General features: G+C 47.1%; 1 protein-coding gene across 3 annotated transcripts in view; it reads right to left on the bottom strand.

The window, feature by feature from the left end:
• The window catches only part of LOC139277132 (contactin-4-like), a 1,961,053-nt gene that overhangs the window by 704,601 nt on the left and 1,235,261 nt on the right, over nt 1–21,191 (bottom strand). The window lies entirely within an intron of this gene.

Raw genomic sequence — 21,191 nt, 5'->3', positions numbered from 1 at the left:
ACATTTGAACATATCTATAATGAACAGTGATTATTCCTCGAGCATCGCTCCAAATAAAAACTAATTCAAAATTAATTACAATATTGTCACAAGTTGCTTGCCTCTGTACCAACAGGCCACAGAAAACATTGTTATATCACATTTGATTTTGATTGTTAGAATGTGCCTCGACCATTAGCTGATTTTTGATTGATTGACCTTACACTTGCCATTAAAAGATTCCTTTTCATAAGTCCCACTGAAAGTAAAATCAAACAACTGGCTTGTGATGGAAGAGTACAGAAAGGTGAGAAATTACATTCTCTGTTCTTTGACCTTCATACATTTAAAACCATGCCCTGAGAATGGATCAAAAAAGCTATGAACATGACTCAATGTCGTACGGAGTAAAAGAGCCGAACAATTTATTCCTTTCCAGCTGCTGCATCTATCTTTGTTGTGGTCATATACATATAATCATCAAAAAAAAAGACAAAATAAATTATAGTTTGAAATATTTCTGGAAGCTTGGTGCTTTGCAACAGACCTAGACCAGAAACCAATTACAGCAAACTAGCTCCCGAGGGGAATAAAACCAAAGAGAAGTCTAACTTTGCCACATACCCCTAAACAATTACCTATTTCATGGATGATTTGTTCCAGTAATACAAGAGTTTGAGAAGTAACCCATGGATATTTGTTTTCCTCTTGATTTTTACACAGTGGAGCCCTCTTCAGGACCTGTCCTAAATGGAAGAGATGTATTAATGGAACAGTAAATCTTAATTGGTGTTACTGGCAGCAGAATTGCCAATGCTACAATTCTGACATCAACAATCTACCAATTATGAACAGCCCATAGTTAAAGGAGCACTCATTTGAGTCATAGTCAGTCCTCTTAAGACCATGATACTCTTTTCCGCAGCTCTGTTCGCGCCTGGATGTTCCTGGAGATGGAGCACGTGGTATCCACTGGCACGCTCCAGGCCTTCCACGACCGATGGGCATCGGTGGGACTGGAGTGCACAAGGAACAACATTTTAATTTGATCTACTAAGGTTCCTTTAAACGGTTTTGTTAATTTACAGGTTTATTAGTTGAAATAATTGGCAATTGCCGGTATTTGAAAGATTAAAAGCATGATACTGTTCTTTAATCTGCTCATTCTGTTTAAAGACTTATTTCTATGTTAAAATGTATTTTACAGTTATTTTATGTGATACTGATTACAATAGTTGGAAGCTCCAATGCCCAGATAAAGCTCGCCATCATGAAAGTCGAAAGTGATGCTTGGATAAATTTCAAGGGCTGTAAAGGCCAGTAATATTCCTTGGGCCTGCAGCCCAGCATTTATTGGGATCACTGTTGCACAACTCTCTTAGTTGTGAACATGAAACAAGTGCCCCCTGGCTAAAAGTGGGGGGGGGGGGGGGCACTAAAACCGACAAACATAGACAAATTAAACTTTAAACATTAAAGGATCAAATTAAAATTTGGTTGCTGGGGGCGATGATGCACTCCAGTCCCTCCGGCGCCCACCTGTCGGGGAAGGCCGCGAGCGTACCGGTGGACACCGCGTGCTCCATCTCTAAGGACACCCTGGCTCGGATGTAACCGCGGAAGAGAGTCAGGCAGTCGGGCTGAACGACTCCCTCGACCGCCCGCTGCCTGGACCGGCTGATGACCCCTTGGCCGTGCCCAGGAGCAGTCCTACGAGGAGGCCTTCCGACCTGCCCGCTCCCCTCCGCACAGGGTGCCCAAAGATCAGGAGTGTGGGACTGAAGTGCAACCAGAATTTGAGGAGCAGCCCCTTCAGATATTGGAAGAGAGGCTGCAACCTCGCACATTCTATAAAAACATGGAACACGGACTCCTCCAGACCGCAGAAATTACAGGCGGCCTGGGAGCCCGTGAACCGACTTAAAATCTTAATGCGTGGGACTGCTCCGTGCAACACCCTCCAGGCCAAATCCCCAATAAACAAGGGGAGGACTCCTGCGTAGAGAGCACTCCAGGCGGCAAGATGATGCACCATGGCGTGTCCGGATGGCAGGCAAGTATTCACTGCAACACATGCAAGTTTTATTATTCAAGGTGCAACCACTCAACTTTCTAAGATAGCCAATCTCTTGAGACCCCTGTCCAACGATGAAAGAATGAACTTGCATTTAAGAAAGAGCCTTCCATGGTCTTAGGGTGTCCCAAACACTACAGCCAAAGAATTGCTTTTGATGTGTAATCACTGTTGTTTTAGAAACAAAGATGAGCCCAAGTTTCCCCAGGAGTTGCTCCTTTTTTTTGGAGCAACATGATTTTTCTGGACTATCTTTTCAGTTGCAATTCTGGCCATTTAATTTGCCCCAGTGTAAGTGAGTTAGTTAGGGTTTTTATTTAGTTCAGTTTTTATTTCAAAAGGGGGCTTTCTCAGCCACTTACCCCTGTTTTAGGCATTTGGCCAGCAAATAGTTGCTCCAAACTAACTTAGGGCAGCGTATGTGTCCACTTTTGTCCGCACAGAAAAACCTTACCTAGAGTTAAGGAATTGCCGCAAGTAACTACATTTAAAGCACCACCAAGCACCAAACAAAGCACAAAAAGTAATAAGCAATTAATTAACAAATAAAACAGAAGGAACTCTGCCCCTAAAGCACCAAGACCAAAGTAATAAGCAATCAATAAATAACAAATAAAAAAATAGAAGGAGCCCTGTACCTAAAGCACCAAAATCAATCACTTCCTGCTCTTCATTACAACAATGACTACACTCCAAAAGTACTTCATTGGTTGTAAAGTGCTTTGAGACGTCCAGTAGTCATGAAAGGTTCTATATAAGTTTTTCTTTTCTCTTCAAATAGTGTCATGGAATCTTTTACGTCCACCTGAGAGGACAGATAATTCAACAACTGGCAGCACTCCTTCAGTGCTGCACTGAATTCTCAGACTGGACCAGGCTAAATAATTCATTGGCTGCAAAAAAATATTGGGACATGTTGTGTATGGAGAAAGAGTCAGACTGAACACTGTGAGCTCAAAGTAAAGTGTAACCTTAGTCTTTTATTGCAGGTCTCCGGAGTGCCTCTCCAACCTGTGAAGCCTTCTTAAATACCTGTACTTCCCAAGGGATTATGGGATCCCTCGGGACTCCGGGGAATGAGTCCTCTGGTGGCTGTACAGAGTAAATACAAGTCTACATATATAACAGGACACCCTGAAGATGTGAAGGGCACTATTTAAACTCACATTCTCTCTTTCTTTCTCTACTGTTTCCACAACGGTGCAGTTTCCTTACATAATTGTACTTCTGCAGTTGAAGTTGCAGATAGATGATGGGATAAGGTGTATCCATTGCTCCAGTGTGAGCCAATCCACTGACAGGAATACTTGCACGGAGGCCTTACTTCAATACATGGTCGACATTGGTGGCCATGGGGTGGACAGCCTTCGTGAATATAGTCCCTACAGTGGAAAAAAAAACTAAAGGCCAAGCTGCATACTTAGTGATGCCCTTGATCTAAGCTGGAGAAGGATGATGAAATTTAGTGCTACTAGGTAGCAGAAAACATGATTGATTGCCAGATAAGATTATTGGAGTTTCCCAGATTTTGCAGCATATGTTCTCAAAACAAAAAGAAGTGAAACAGCATGCACAATTGTTTATCTGCTGTTGTGGTGGGAAGTGCAGCTGAAAAATGTATTGAAAGTATAGAAGACTGTTTCCTGACTCAACATGTTAATGAAGCAACTAGGTGAAATCATATAGTGGATCTGGTGTTTAGTAGTGAGCCTGACCTCCTATCAGGCCTCCATGTGGGGGAACATCTGGGCAACAGTGATCACAACATTATACGGCGACCTCATTCAGGCCAACATCCCCAGCATTGAAGCACTGACCACACTCGATCAGCTCCGCTGGGCGGGCCACATTGTCCGCATGCCGGACACGAGACTTCCAAAGCAAACGTTCTACTCGAAACTCCTTTACGGCAAACGAGCCAAAGGTGGGCAGAGGAAACGTGACAAGGACACCCTCAAAGCCTCCCTGAAAAAGTGCAACATCTCCACTGACACCTGGGAGTCCCTGGCCAAAGATCGCCCTAAGTGGAGGAAGTACATCCAGGAGGGCACTGAGCACCTCGCGTCTCAACGCCGAGAGCATGCAGAAATCAAACGCAGGCAGCGGAAAGAGCATGCGGCAAACCAGTCCCACCCTCCCCTTCCCTCAACGACTATCTGTCCCACCTGTGACAGAGACTGTGGTTCTCGTATTGGACTGTTCAACCAACTAAGGACTCATTTTTAAGAGTTCAAAGTAAAGTGTGACCTTAGTCTTTTATTGCAGGTCTCCAGAGTGCCTCTCCAACCTGTGAAGCACTCTTAAATACCTGTGCTCCCAAGGGATTATGAGATCCCTGGGAATCCAGGGAATGAGCCCTCTGGTGGCTGTACAGAGTATATACAAGTCCAGATACATAACAATATTCCCCCCCAAAGTCAACAGTGTAACTATTTACAATGTGAGTCGATCTGGGGCCCTTCTTGTCCTGGTTGATCGTCTCGGTGTGAAAGCTGGTGTTGTTGAATCATTTGTTGAGCCCTCGCTGGGCTGCCTGGTGTGTTGGGCCCTGCAGGGCTGCTGTGGATGATGGGTTCTGCTTCGTGGTCAACCGTGGTGCCGGTTGCCACTGGTGTGTGTGTTGGGGGATCAAAAAAGGTAGGGTCCAAGGTGGCTTGCTCAGGGTTGTCCGTGAATCTGAATTTGATTTGGTCCAAATGTTTCCGGTGAATGAGTCCATTTGAAAGTTTGACCCGAAACACCCTGCTCCCCTCTTTGGCCATGACAATGCCGGGAAGCCACTTGGGACCTTGTCCATAATTTAATACAAATACAGGATCATTGATTTCAATCTCGCGTGACACATTTGCGCTATCATGGTATGCACTTTGTTGAAGCCGCCTGCTCTCTACCTGTTCATGTAGATCAGGGTGAACTAATGAGAGCCTTGTCTTAAGTGCTCTTTTCATGAGCAGTTCAGCAGGTGGGATCCCAGTGAGTGAGTGGGGTCTCGTGCGGTAGCTAAGCAGAACTCGCGATAGGCGAGTCTGCAGTGAGCCTTCAGTTACCCTCGTCAAGCCTTGTTTGATGGTTTGCACTGCTCTCTCTGCCTGACCATTGGACGCTGGTTTAAATGGGGCGGGTGTGACATGTTTAATCCCGTTGCGGTTCATGAATTCTTTGAACTCAGCACTGGTGAAAAATGGCCTGTTGTCGCTCACCAGGACATCGGGTAAGCCGTGTGTGGCAAACATGGCCCGCAGGCTTTCAGTGGTGGCAGCGGACGTGCTAGCCGACATTATCTCACGTTCAATCCACTTGGAGTATGTGTCTACAACCACAAGGAACATTTTATCCAAGAACGGGCCTGCATAGTCCTCGTGTACCCAAGACCATGGTTTGGAGGGCCAAGACCATAAACTTATCGGTGCCTCCCTGGGTACATTGCTTAACTGCGCGCATGTATTACATCTGTGAACGCAGGACTCTAAGTCCGCATCAATACCGCGCTACCATACGTGGGATCTTGCGATCGCTTTCATCATTACGATGCCTGGGTGGGTACTGTGGAGATCATTGATGAAGGTCTCTCTGTCCTTCTTGGGGACCGCTACTCGATTGCCCCACAGAAGGCAGTCTCTGCCTGTATAGACATTTCATCTTTGTGCCGCTGGAACGGCTTTATCTCTTCCTACATTTCTACTGGGACACTGGACCAGCTCCCGTGAAGCACACAGCTTTTGACTAGAGATAATAAGAGGTCCTGACTTGTCCAGGTTTTGATCTGCCAGACAGTGACGGGTGATTGCTCACTCTCAAATGCTTCCATAACCATGGCTAGATCTGCGGGCTGCGCCATTTCCACCCCCGTGGTGGGCAATGGCAGCCTACGGAGAGCATCGGCGCAGTTTTCTGTGCCTGGCCTGTGGCAGATGGCATAATTGTATGCGGACAACCTGAGCGCCCATCTCTGGATGTGGGCCGATGTGTTGGTATTTATCCTTTACTCTTGGAAAACAGGGATATAAGTGCTTATGGTCAGTTTTCCATTCGAATTTTAGCCCAAACAGGTATTGATGCATTTTCTTTACCCCATAGATACATGCTAATGCTTCTTTTTCAATCATACTGTAGGCTCTCTCGGCCTTAGACAGACTCCTGGATGCATAAGCAACCGGTTGCAGTTTCCCGAAATCATTAGTCAGGTGCAATAGACACCTGATGCCATATGACGACGCATCACATGCTAGTACCAAACGCTTACATGGATCATACAACAGAAGCAATTTGTTTGAGCATAACAATTTTCTCGCTTTTACAAAGGCATTTTCTTGGCTTTTGCCCCAAACCCATTTGCTCCCTTTTCGTAGTAAGACATGTAGTGGTTCTAGCAGGGTGCTGAGACCCGGTAAGAAGTTACCAAACTAGTTCAAGAGTCCCAGGAATGACCGCAGCTCCGTCACGTTCTGTGGCCTCAGTGCGTTCTCGATTGCTTCCGTCTTCGCGTTGGTGGGCCTGATGCTGTCCGCCGCAATCCTCCTTCCCAGGAACTCCACTTCAGGTGCCAGGAAAACGCACTTCGAGCATTTTAACCTGAGCCCCACGTGGTTGAGTCGACTAAGAACCTCCTCCAGGTGCTGCAGGTGCTCGACTGTGTTCCGACCTGTGACCAAGATGTCGTCCTGGAAGACCACGGTGTGCGGGACTGACTTCAGGAAACTTTCCATATTTCTCTGGAATATCGCCGCCGCTAATCGGATTCCAAATGGGCATCTGTTATAAACAAAAAGACCTTTGTGTGTGTTGATGCAGGTGAGGGCCTTTGATGATTCCTCCAGTTCCTGCGTCATGTAGGCCAAGGTCAGGTCCAGCTTCGTGAATGTCTTTCCTCCTGCCAGCGTTGCAAAGAGGTCGTCGGCTTTTGGAAGTGGTATTGGTCCTATAGGGAGAAACGACTGATAGTTACTTTGTAATCGCTACAGATTCTGATGGTGCCGTCTCCATTGAGGACTGGGACAATAGGACTGGCCCACTTGCTGAACTCGATCGGTGAGATGATGCCCTCTCTTTATAGCCGGTCGAGCTCGATTTCTACCCTTTCTCTTATCATGTATGGTACTGCTCTCGCCTTGTGATGGATGGGTCGTGCCCCCGGAATTAGGTGGATCTGCACTTTTGCTCCTTGGAATTTCCCGATGCCTGGTTCGAACAGCGAAGGAAATTTGTTTAAGACCTGTGCACACGAAGTGTCGTCAGCGGGCGATAGCGTATCTTTCCCAGCCAGCTCCTGCCGAGCAGTGTGGGACCATCGACCGGTACCACCCAGAGTGGTAGCTTGTGCGCCGCTCCATCATAGGAGACCTTTATGGTTACACCGCCGATAACAGGAATCAGTTCTTTCGTGCAAGTTGTTAGTTTCGTGCGAATTGGAGTTAAGACTGGCCTTGAGGCCTTGTTGCACCACAACCTTTCGAAAGTCTTTTTGCCCATGATGGACTGGCTCACATCCGTGTCCAGCTCCATTGACACCAGGAGTCCATTTAGTTCAACATTCAGCATTATCGGGGGATAATTCGTGGTGAAGGTGTGCACCCCAAAAACCTCTGCCTCCTCTATCAGATGTCCTGTTTCATCATGATCCTCCGTGGATCTGTCCTCCTCTGCAACATGATGGTTTGCAGGTTTAACAGGCCTAGCATCTCACCTGCACACTCGTTGGAGGTGTCCCATTGTTCCACAGCCCTTGCAAATGTACCCTTTGAATCGGCATGAATGGAAACGATGATCACCCTCGCAGCACCAACAAGATGTTAATGGCCTTGCATTCATCACCCTTGATGGTGGACTCTGAGACATCTGCGGACATGTAGCTGCAGGTATGTGTGACCTGCCCTGTCCATTACGATTCGAAAACAACATCACTTTGTTCACAGTACTTGTAGCAGCACTTGAGTGCTGAGAGATTTGCTTAGTCACTGTTGGCAATGAATGCCTGGACTATCGCTGTGGCCTTACTCAAGGTTGGGGTCTCTACAGTCAAAAGCTTGCGAAGTATGGTTTCATGGCCAATGCCAAGTGCGAAAAAGTCTCTGAGCATGTGCTCCAAATGTCCTTCAAATTCGCAATGTCCTGCAAGGCGTCTTAGCTCGGCGACATAGCTCGCCACTTTCTGGTCTTCAGATCTTTTGTAGGTGTAGAACCTGTACCTCGCCATCAGAATGTTTTCCTTCGGGTTCAAATGCTCAAAGTAAAGTGTGACCTTAGTCTTTTATTGCAGGTCTCCAGAGTGCCTCTGCAACCTGTGAAGCACTCTTAAATACCTGTGCTCCCAAGGGATATGAGATCCCTTGGGACTCCGGGTAATGAGCCCCCTGGTGGCTGTACAGAGTATATACAAGTCCAGAATCATAACAATGATGATGAATGGGAAGAGCTTGTTTAGTTATATGAAGTGTCAGAGAACTATCAACAACTGTATTGGGACACTGAAGGGTGTTCATGGACAGGTTACACAGGACTCAGTGATTATGACGGAAATATTAAATGAGTACTTTGCATCAGTATTCACCCTTGAAGATGATGACTGAATATTAGAATTTAAGAATATTAGTTTTATCAGTAACATTAACATAGATAAGCATATTGTTTAAGAAAGAATTAAGAACTTAAAAATAGAGTAGCAGGGCCGGATGATATCCACCTGAGGGTCCTCCGGGAGATGGGACATGTGCTGTGTGAGAGTCCTCCGGGAGATGGAACATGTGCTGTGTGAGCCCCTCCGGAAGATGGGACATGTGCTGTGTGAGGGTCCTCCGGGAGATGGGACATGTGCTGTGTGAGGGTCCTCCGGGAGATGGAACATGTGCTGTGTGAGCCCCTCCGGAAGATGGGACATGTGTTGTGTGAGGGTCCTCCGGGAGATGGGACATGTGCTGTGTGAGGGTCCTCCGGGAGATGGGACATGTGCTGTGTGAGCCCCTCCAGGAGATGGGACATGTGCTGTGTGAGGGTCCTCCGGGAGATGGAACATGTGCTGTGTGAGCCCCTCTGGGAGATGGGACATGTGCTGTGTGAGGGTCCTCCGGGAGATGGGACATGTGCTGTGTGAGGGCCCTGGCCTGTATGTTTAATAGCTCACTGCACTTGGGAATAGTTGCTACAGATTGGAAGGAGGCTAATGTAGTCCCCATTTCTTAAAAAAGGTGACAAGGCCCAATTGAGTAATTATCGGCCCATCAGTTTCACATCAGTAATAGTTAAGATATTTGAAAGAATCATAAGGGATGTAACACATGAATACTTCGATAGGGAGGGACATATTAGGGACACCCAACATGGCTTCATAAAAAGAGTTCATGTCTCACAAATCTAATTGTATTTTTTGAAGAAGTTACAAAGTTGGTGGATGAGGGAAGCCCAGTAGACATTGTCTACTTAGATTTCCAAAAACCTTTTGACAATGTACCGCACAAGAGGCTTCTCTATAAGATCAGAGCCTCTGGTACTCGTGGAAATATATTGAGTTGGATACAGAACTGGCTGGCAGGATGCAGGTAAAGAGCAGTTATCGATGGATTTGGATCTGTTTGGAGACTGGTCACCAGTGCTGTCCTGCAGGGATCAGTGTTGGGACCGTTGCTTTTCACTATTTTTATTAATGATCTGGATTCAGGGGTTGGCGGTACAATTTGCAAATTTGCCGATGATACCAAGATCTGTGCGAGTGCTGGAACTGTAGAAGAGGTTCGTCTGATTCAGGCAGATCTTAATGTGTTGGGAGACTGGGCTCATGACTGCAGAATGATGTATAATTTAGATAAGTGCAGTGTTATGCATGTGGGCAGGGCAAATGCTCAACATTCATACACCCTCCAGGGAAAGGCTTTAAAGATGGTGGAGACAGAAACAGATTTGGGCATTCAAGTGCATGCATCCTTAAAGGTACACGAGCAATGCCGTGCAGCAATAGCTAGAGCAAATAGTGTGTTGGGGTGTATCCATAGGACAATGGAGTGTAAGACGAGACGTACTGTTTTGTCCTTGTACAAGACCTTAGTCAGGCCACACTTGGAATACTGTGTGCAGTTTTGGTCACCTCACATGGTGGGTGATATTGAGGCTCTGGAAAGGGTGCAGAAGAGGGCCACCAGACTAATTCCATGTCTAAAGCATCTTAGTTATCAAGATAGGTTAAAAGAGTTGGGACTCTTTACCTTAGAGCAGCGTATAGACTTAGGGGGGATATGATTGAGGTTTATAAGATAATGAAGGGAATAGACAGTGTTCCAGCGAACAGTTTATTTCAATTAAATAGGTTAGGCAGGACCAGGGGCTATGAATTTAAGTTGTATGGAGCTAGATCTAGGTTAGACGTCAGGAGGTGGTTCTTTTCCCAGAGAACAGCAGACCTCTGGAACAAGCTGCCCTCTCATGTGGATGCAGACTCACTGAATTCCTCCAGGCAAAAGCTGGATTTGTTTCTGGCTGTGGCGGAGATTAACTCTGACAGAAGGTAGGTACTGCAGGAGATTTAATGCCCAGAGTGATCTCCTGGATTAGTTTTGATCGCCTCGATGGGTTGGAGAGGAATTTCCCAGATTTTTTCCCCCCAAATTGGCCTGGGTTTTTTTAATCTCTCCCAAGAGACCACATGGTTTGGGGTGGGGGTGGAGGGTATATGTTGTGATACACAAGGTATCACCATTGTGTGGGACAGGCTCAATGGGCCAGATAGTCTTTACCTGTCCGTCATTGTTCATATGTGTGGTAATTCCATTCCCTTTTTTTCTGCTAATTTTTGATTGATGAAGAGATTTCAGGAGCATGCCCAGAACCTGACTGAGTTTAAGATACAACCTTTCACAAAGTTGTTTCTAACTGTCATGCATGTGACCACAATGTAACACCACTGTATTACTGTATACACTCAACCTCGATGCACACCTTGACCACAAGGGGTGAACTTGTGGGAGACACTCCTTACCTGACCACACAGGTATAAAAAGGAAGGTCCCATGCAGGGTCATCACTTCTGGAGTCCTGTAATAAAGAGTTCAGGTCACAGAGTGACCTTGTCCCCAGAAGGTGCCTCGTGTGGTTTCATACTTTCGATTAAGGACTTTACATTGGCGACAAGAAACGGGAATTCACGACCCACGAGAATGGCCACCGGTAGCACAGAGGAATGGTACTGTGTTGGAGAAGACTGGCATGATTTTGTCGAGAGGCTTCAGCAAAGCTTCGTTACGAAAGAATGGCTGGGGGAATGCAGCGGCCGACAAGCGAAGGGCTCATCTTTTGACCAGCTGCGGACCAAAGACTTACGCGCTCATGAAGGATTTACTAGCACCCGAAAAGCCGGCGGACAAACCTTTGAACAACTTAGCAAATTGATCGGGAAGCACCTCAAACCGGCGAGTAGCAAACATTTGGCCCGACACAGATTCTACACCAACTGACGTCATGAAGGACAGAGCATACCGGACTTCGTAGCGGACCTCCGGCGTTTGGCCAGCCTCTGTAAGTTCACAGATGCCTGCAGGGGGGAGATGCTAAGGGACCTCTTTATCGAGGGCATCGGTCATGCGGGAACTTTCCGCAAATTAATTGAGACCAAGGATTTGACCTTGGAAGCGGCGGCGTTGATGGCTCAAACTTTCCTGGCGGGGGAGGAAGAGACGAAAATAATTTACGCGCGCAATTCTGCCTCTAACGCGGCGATGGATCAGGGACTCATCATTAATGCGACTCAGAGCCTCGCAGGCAGGCAGAGCAGTGCGAAATAATAGACCCCAGAGCAGGACTTCAACAGAGACAATGGCAGGCTGAGCGGACATTCACGCCATCACAGTGGACAATGCGGCCTGGGATGGGGCCATTGACACCCACTAATAGGGTACTTAAGAGCAGTCAAAGGGACAGTCAGCGCGGAATGCCTGGCCACAGCCCTTTTGTTCCCAACAATGGAAACTTTAACTCATGCTAGAGGTGTGGGGGAAAACACTCAGCTAGATCTTGCAGATTTCAACAGTTTGTCTGCAGGAACTGCAATCTCAGTGGCCACTTAGCTCGAATGTGCAGGAAGTCTGCAACCAGACTAATATATGAGGCGGATGGACCAGAAGAGGGTTCTTTGAGGCAGGATGACGTTTGGGGCAAATCGATGGATGCCGAGGTTCAGCGGGTCCATGTGGCGAATATTCACAGTTCATACACCAAAACGCCACCAATGATGATGAGGGTTTTATTAAACGGTATCCCAGTATGCATGGAGCTGGACACTGGGGCCAGCCAGTCACTCATGGGCGTTCAGCAATTTGAGAAGCTATGGCCACTTAAAGCCAGTTGACCCAAATTAGCACGTATTGAGACACAATTACGGACTTACACGAAAGAAATCATTCCGGTGCTTGGCAGTGCAATGTTGGCTGTCACACACAATGGGTTAGTGAATCGGCTGCCGCTTTAGATTGTCCCGGGCAATGGTCCCACACTGTTGGGGAGGAGCTGGTTAGCCGAGATGAACTGGAAATGGGGGGATGTTCATGCAATGTCATCTGTGGAGCGAAGTTCATGCTCACAAGTCCTACAACAATTCGATTCACTATTCCAACCTGGCGTCGGGACTTTCAAAGGCACTAAAGTAGTGATACACATCACCCCGGACGCCAGGCCAGTGCACCACAAAGCCAGAGCGGTGCGTGAAAAGATCGATAGCGAACTGGACCAGCTGTTGAGAGAGGGCATCATCTCGCCTGTTGAATTCAGCGACTGGGCGAGCCCCATCGTTCCTGTACTAAAAGAGGATAGCTCTGTCAGGATCTGTGGCGACTACAAGGCCACTATCAATCGGGTGTCCCTACAAGATCAATACCCGCTCCCGAGAGCGGAGGACCTCTTCGCCACGCTGGCAGGCGGCAAGCTGTTCACCAAGTTGGACCTCACTTCAGCCTATATGACCCAGGAACTGGCCGACGAATCTAAACTACTGACCACCATCACCACGCACAAGGGACTGTTCGTTTATAACAGGTGCCCGTTTGGCATTCGATTAGCGGCCGCGATTTTTCAACGAAACATGGAAAGCCTGCTTAAATCAATTCCTGGAACGATCGTATTCCAGGACGACATCCTCATCACGGGTCGAGACACCAAGAAACACCTCCACAACCTGGAGGAGGTGCTATGCCGACTGGACCGGGTAGGCCTGCGACTCAAAAAGTCTAAATGTGTGTTCTTAGCTCCTGAGGTTGAGTTTCTGGGCAGGAGGGTTGCTGCAGATGGGATTCGGCCCACCGAATCCAAAACAGAGGCGATTCGACGAGCACCCAGGCCCTGCAACACATCGGAGTTGCGTTCATTCCTGGGACTGTTGAACTATTTCGGGAACTTTCTGCCGAACTTGAACACGTTGTTGGAGCCACTACACGTGCTCCTGCGTAAGGGTTGCGATTGGTTTTGGGGGGACTGTCAGGAACGGGCTTTTGATCGGGCGCGAAACCTACTTTGTTCAAACAAGTTGTTGACCCTGTATGACCCCTGTAAAAAGTTGGTTGTGACATGTGATGCATCGCCCTATGGGGTTGGGTGCGTGTTGCAGGAGGGCAATGCTGAGGGTCAACTACAACCTGTGGCTTATGCCTCCAGGTCACTCTGTCAAGTAGAACGGGGATATGGGATGGTCGAGAAGGAAGCACTTGCATGTGTCTATGGTGTAAAAAAAATGCATCAGTACCTCTTTGGTAGGAAGTTTGAATTAGAGACGGACCACAAGCCATTAACATCCCTGTTGTCAGACAGCAAGGCTATCAATGCCAACGCATCTGCCCGCATACAGCGATGGGCTCTCACGCTGGCTGCTTATGACTACTCCATCCGGCACCGGCCCGGCACTGAAAATTGCGCTGATGCGCTCAGCAGGCTCCCACTGGCCACCACCGAGGGGGCAGCGGAGCAAAGCGCCGAGATGGTCATGGCTGTCGATGCCTTTGACAGTGCAGGTTCCCCATCACAGCCCGCCAGATCAAAATCTGGACAAACAGAGATCCCCTCCTATCCCTGATTAAGAAATGTGTCCTGACTGGGGATTGGGCGCCTGCACACGGAGCGTGCCCTGAGGAGGTCAGACCATTCCACAGATGGATGGATGAGCTCTCCATCCAAGCTGACTGCCTACTATGGGGCAACCGGGTAGTCATGCCCCAGAAGAGCAGGGAGGCCTTCATCAGGGAACTGCACAGCGAGCACCCAGGCATTGTGCTGATGAAGGCCATTGCCTGGTCACATGTTTGATGGCCTGGAATTGATTCAGACCTGGAACACTGTGTTCGCAGGTGCACGACGTGTGCCCAGCTGGGTAACACCCCGAGGGAGGCCCTGCTCAGCCCGTGGCCCTGGCCCACCAGGCCATGGTCACGCATTCATGTTGACTACGCGGGCCCGTTCATGGCTAAGATGTTCCTTATTGTGGTAGATGCGTACTCGAAATGGATCGAGTGCATCATTCTGAATTCATGCACATCATCCACCACCGTGGAAAGCCTATGTCTGATCTTTGCAACCCATGGCTTGCCGGACATCCTGGTTAGTGATAATGGCCTATGTTTCACAAGCTACGAATTCCGAGAGTTTATGTTGGGCAATGGCATCAATCATGTCAGGACTGCGCCGTTCAAGCCGGCCTCCAATGGCCAGGCAGAACGTGCGGTCCAAATCATTAAGCAAGGTATGCTCAGGATTCAAGGACCCTCCCTACAATGCCGTCTATCATGTCTCCTGCTGGCCTATAGATCCTGACCGCACTCGCTCACGGGGGTCCCGCCCGCAGAGCTACTAATGAAACGGACACTCAAAACTCGGTTGTCCCTCATTCATCCAGTCCTGACCGACATAGTTGAGGGCAAGCGCAAGTCACAAAACGAGTATCATGACCATAATGCGAGGGGGAGATGTATAGAAATAAATGATCCTGTATTCGTCCTCAATCACGCCATGGGGCCCAAATGGCTTGAGGGCACTGTAATTGACAAAGAGGGGAATAGGGTCATCATGGTAAAACTCAACAATGGTCAGATATGCTGTAAGCATCAGGACCAAATAAAAAAAAAGGTTCAGCATCGACACGGAGGAACCTGAAGAAGACCATGAGATGGAGCTCACAACACCGCCAGTGAACGCACACAAGAGCAATCGGAAGAATGCACAGTCCCTGCGGTCAGCCCGGACAGGCCAGAATCACCACAGGTGACAGACACTCACGTCAGTGTCCAACAACCAGAGCCCCAACGCTCCACGAGGGAGCGTAGACCACCTGAAAGACTAAACCTATGATCCCAATAAGACTTTGTGGGGTCGGGGGTGGGGGGGGTGGGGAGGTGATGTCATGTATGTAACCACAATGTAACACCACTGTATTACTGTACACACTCAACCTAGATGCACACCTTGACCACAAGAGGTGAACTTGTGGGAGACACTCCTTACCTGATCACTCAGGTATAAAAAGGGAGGTCCCACACAAGGTCTTTGGAGTCCTGTGGATAAAGAGTTCAGGTCACAGAGTGACTTTGTCCCCAGAAGATGCCTCTTGTGGTTTCATACTGTGGAGTAAGGACTTTACACTAACAACATGAGCAAGTTTCATCACATTTGCCGTATTCATGTTGAATAGCTAAATGGCTATTTAAAATAACAACAGAAGGACAGTTGTACTTTGAACCATGATATTTTAAAGGCCTTTTACATTGATGTCAATGTGGTCTTTGTGCTGCTGGTTCCTAAAGCACAGCCAACTAAAGCCGAGTATAAAATTACTGGGAATTGCTAAGACTGGTACGGTGGACACGTACTGTCGGCACCAGTAATGCGAATGCCCCACTGACACCTACCTTTATAAGAGGACCTCTTGATTCTCACACAAGAAGCTATTTGTGACTTAATCAGGATCCGTTGCAGGATGATTTCTTGTGTGAAGCTTCCTGCTATATGAGTCATTCTCTGTTCACCATATCAAAGAAGTCCAGTGGATTAGTAAATCATGCCCAATTGCTTCTGAATTTATGCTAACTTCTCCTTCTGCTCTTCAGACACGTATTGATAGTGTCACTTATGATGTTCGAAAGCATGTTTCTCCCTGCAGATGTGAGGCCATGTGATCAAATATTTTTAGGTTGATGTCTCACTCCTTCTTTGAATATCAGGATAATATCCTCTGGTCCCGGGCATAAAGATCTTAAAAAATATGCACCAAAGTATTACTTATTTGTTTTGCGCTTCTTTGAGGATTTTAAGCTGCATCAGCGCGGCAAGTTCAGGAGCGCGTCTTTAGCACGACAGCCGGGATGTTATCGGGGCCCAGAGCCTTTGCTGTATCCAGTGCGCTCAGCAGTTTCTGATATCACGTGGAGTGAATCAAATTGGCTGAAGACTGGCTGCTGTGAAGGTGGGGACCTCAGGAGGAGGCCGAGATGGATCATCCACGCAGCACCTCTGGCTGAAGATGGTTGCAAATGCTTCAGCCTTGTCTTTTGCACTCACGTGCTGGGCTCTGTCATCATTGATTGGATGTTGATGGAGCCTCCTCCTCCTGTTAGTTGTTTAATTGTCCACTACCATTCATGACTGTAGCAGGACATTTGGAAAAGCATAATTCGGTCAGGCAGAGTCAGCACGGATTTATGAAGGGGAAGTCATGTTTGACAAATTTGCTGGAATTGTTTGAGGATGTAACAAACAGGATGGATAAAGGGGAACCAGTGGATGTGGTGTATTTGGACTTCCAGATGGCATTTGACAAGGTGTCACATAAAAGATTACTGCACAAGATAAAAGTTCACGGGGTTGGGGGTAGTATATTAGCATGGATAGAGGATTGGCTAACTAACAGAAAACAGAGAGTCGAGATAAATAGTTCATTCTTGGGTTGGCAATCAGTAACTAGTGGGGTGCCGCAGGGATCAGTGCTGGGACCCCAACTATTTTCAATCCGTATTAACGACTTAGATGAAGGGACTGAGTGTAACGTAGCCAAGTTTGCTGACGATACAAAGATGGGAGGAAAAGCAATGTGTGAGGAGGATACAAAAACACCTGCAAAGGACATAGACAGGCTAAATGAGTGGGCAAACATGTGGCAGATGAAGTGTAATGTTGGAAAGTGTCAGGTCATGCACTTTGACAGAAAAAAATCGACGAGCAAGTTATTATTTAAATGGAGAAAAATTGCAAAGTGCTGCAGTACAGCGGGACCTGGGGGTCCTGGTGCAAGAAACACAAAAGGATAGTATGCAGGTACAGCAAGTGATCAGGAAGGCCAATGGAATCTTGGCCTTTATTGCAAAGGGGATGGAGTATAAAAGCAGGGAAATCTTGCTACAGTTATACAGGGTATTGGTGAGGCCACACCTGGAATACTGCATACAGTTGTGGTTTCCATATTTAAGAAAGGATATACTTGCTTTGGAGGCAGTTCAGAGAAGGTTCACTAGGTTGATTCCAGAGATGAGGGGATTTACTTTTGAGGAAAGGTTGAGTAGGTTGGGCCTCTACTCATTGGAATTCAGAAGAAACGTATAAGATTATGAGGGGGCTTGACAAGGTGGATGCAGAGAGGATGTTTCCACTGATGGGGGAGACTAGAACTAGGGGACATGATCTTAGAATAAGGGGCCGCCCATTAGATGAGGAGGGTTGTAAATCTGTGGAATTTGCTGCCTCAGAGAGCTGTGGAAGCTGGGACATTGAATAAATTTAAGACAGAAATAGAGTGTTTCTTAAACGATAAGGGGATAAGTGGTTATGGGGAGCGGGCGGGGAAGTGCAGCTGAGTCCATGATCAGATCAGCCATGATCTTATTGAATGGCGGAACAGGCTCGAGGGGCCATATGGCCGACTCCTGCTCCTATTTCTTATGTTCTTATGTCTGGATGTGGCAGAACTACGGAGCTTTGATCTGACCCGTTGGTTATGGGATCGCTTAGCTCTGTTTGTAGCATGTTTCTTCCGTTGTTTGGCATGCATGTAGTCCTGTGTTGTAGCTTCCCCAAGTTGGCACCTCATTTTTAGGTGCGTCTGGTGCTGCTCCTGGCATGCTCTTCTGCACTCCTCATTAAACCAGGGTTGGTCCCCTGGCTTAATGGTAATGGTAGAGTGAGGGATATCCCGGGCCATGAGGTTACAGATTGAGGTGGAACACAATTCTGCTGCTGCTGATGGCCCACAGTGCCACATGGATGCCCAGTTTTGAGCTGCTAGATCTGTTCTGAATCTGTTCCATTTAGCACACAACACGATGGAGGGTGTCCTCAGTGTGAAGACACAAGGGGCTGGAATTTCGCTGACTTGGTGAATGGATTTTCGCCGTGATTTGACCCTCCGCGGTGAAAACACGGTTGGCGGGATCCTTGTTGACCTCTTTGTGACGGCGCTTCCATGTACCACCGGGGAGAGGTGTGCCGACGTGCATCGATGCAGATTGCGTTTGCGTCGCACTTTCGGCTCTCTCCTGACCCTTACGCCACGCCCAGAATACCGGGTCAAACCTGTCGCGTAGCATTGCCAGCAGCGGTAAGCTTGAGTCTCATCGCCGAGAGCATGCAGAAATCAAGCGCAGGCAGCGGAAAGAACGTACGGCAAACCAGTCCCATCCACCCCTTCCCTCAACGACTGTCTGCCCCACCTGGGACAGAGACTGTGGTTCTCATATTGGACTGTTCAGTCACCTAAGGACTCATTTTAAGAGTGGAAGCAAGTCTTCCTCGATTCCGAGGGACTGCCTATGATGATGATGTATGAAGACCTGCAAAAAGGTAAGTTAAAGTTTTTTTAAATTATTTTTCTGCAATTTAGTAGATAAGGGTTTTGTGAATGTTTTTTAATTGTTTTTTGCAATTTTTTTTTTTTTGTTTTCCCCCCTCCCAAGGCCTCTCTCGCAGCGCTACTGGCCCTGGACTAAAGTTGCCAAAACTCGCAGTTTGCGCCACGAATCCTCGTGCAATGCCCGCTTTACCGATGCGTCCAGATGTAATTGCCGAAAGTTACGCCTAAAAACGGAAGATGTCTTCATCTCATACTTTACCAATACACACTTAACCAAGTGGCTCAGTGGTCGCACTCTCACCTGTGAGTCAGAGGTTCTGGGTTCAAATCCCACTTCAGAGACTTGAGCACAAAATCGAGGCGAACACTTCAGTGCAGTACTGAGGGAGTGCTGCACTGTCAGAGATGCAGTCTATCAGATGAGATGTTAAACTGAAGGCCCATCTACCCCCTCAGGTGGACATAAAAGATCCCACGGCACTATTTGAAGAAGAGCTGGGGAGGTCTCCTTATGTTGTGTCGTGTCTGACATTTATCCCTTCGGCATCATCACGAAAACAGATTATCTGGTCATTATCACATTGCTGTTTGTGGGAGGTAGTGGTGTGGAAATTGTCTGCCACGTTTCCTACATTACAACAGTGACTGCACTCCAAACGTTTGTCATTGACTTCCTGAAGTTCTGACAGGTGCTATATAAATGCAAGTCTTTCTTTCTTCTTTCAATATCTACCTGTGTTATAGAATCCTGAGACATAATGACCCAGCCTTGAATGTATTTGTGTGGATTGATATGAAAAATCTATTTAAAACATCCACGATTTTGTAATTCCTTCATTATCATCATCATAGGTGGTCCCTTGAAGCGAGGATGACTTGCTTCCACACCAAAAAGGGATGAGTTCACAGGTGTTTCAATGAAGTTACTAGTATTCCCAGATCCCGAACTACATCCTGAAGGGTGGAAGATGCCTGTGCGTGGATTTTTTTAACGTGGGGTGACCGTTGCACACCAGCCACCACACGGGCTTGACAGAGCGAGGCCTTGGTCCAGTGGCAAGGATTACCCAAGACAACTGGAGACCAGCTCTGCTGCACGGACCTAGTGCGCACACATTGTAATAACTCTTTCGAACACATAGCTCAAAGGCTCCATCTGGCCTTTAGTGTACCATCTACAACTTACATAGATCAAAAAAGGACCTTTCTACTCCAATTTGCCTTTCTGTTGCCCTTTTAACTAGAACCATAGATGTTTTTGGCAATTGATGTATTTTGTCTGTGCAGACTCTCTTTGTTATAGTAATCCAAAACAAATCCCACTGCCCCCGCAAGCTCTGTATCTTCCCCTGCTTCAAATGTTTATCCACTTTTCCCTGATGTAATTGTCTCTGCATCAAGTACTCTGGGGCAAAGTATATAATGCCCCAATGAATCATGCTATAAAGAGATCTTTTCTCATTCTCTCAGCAACAATTTTAAATTGATATACCCTTGTAATTGACACTCCAACCAGAGGAAATACTTTCCCCTTATTCACCCAATCAAAATCTGTCATAACTTTAAAAGCCTCTATTAACTCCCCCTTTAAACTTCTCTGCTCTGTTAGACATAATCCCAGTTTCTCAAATCTCTCCTTATAACGATAGTTTCTTATTTCTGTTATCATCCCTGTGAATCCACACTGTTTGCTCTCTGTGGCTTTGAAATTCTTTCTATTACGGGGTGCCAAAATAAATACTCGAAGCATGGCCTAATTATTACCTTATATAAATTGATGATAAACTCTTTGCTATTTTCCTCTGTACTTCTACGTTTTTTTCAAATGCTATTGGCCTTTAATGGCTTTGGCTGCCTGTACTCGCAGGGTTTTATGTTCACCTCTCGCCTCCAGCATCTTTCCAATTTGTTTTTTTTAAATCATTACCCTACAGTTCTTTATATTAAATTGCAACTTTCACCTCCACTGAAATGTCTCTGTCCTCCAGAAAGCATTTGCCAAGCCCCCTACTCTGTGCCATCAGCACATTTTGATACCCATGTGCCTAAATCCACATTAGCTGCATATAATCAAAAACAAAAGTGAAGCTAGCACTCACCTCAGGGGCTAATCCTTCTAATCTTCCCTCCATTCGCGCAACACCCATTAACCGGAACCCTTTGTTTCTTGTCTATCAACCAACTCCATGCTGTGACATTTCATCCTCTATTGTTCAGTGAGACACGGAAATCAAATTATAATTCCCTGCAGTCTCCCTTGTTTGTCTAGACAACTCTCTGTCTACCTGCTCAGTTTATCCTCGTTGTCGACAATCTTCATTTCAGAAGATTGTGTGTAAGCGC

Source organism: Pristiophorus japonicus, chromosome 12, assembly GCF_044704955.1.
Source record: "Pristiophorus japonicus isolate sPriJap1 chromosome 12, sPriJap1.hap1, whole genome shotgun sequence".
Taxonomy (NCBI): domain Eukaryota; kingdom Metazoa; phylum Chordata; class Chondrichthyes; family Pristiophoridae; genus Pristiophorus; species Pristiophorus japonicus.
The sequence above is the reverse complement of the archived record's forward strand: the minus strand, read 5'-3'. Positions and strand labels throughout refer to the sequence as shown.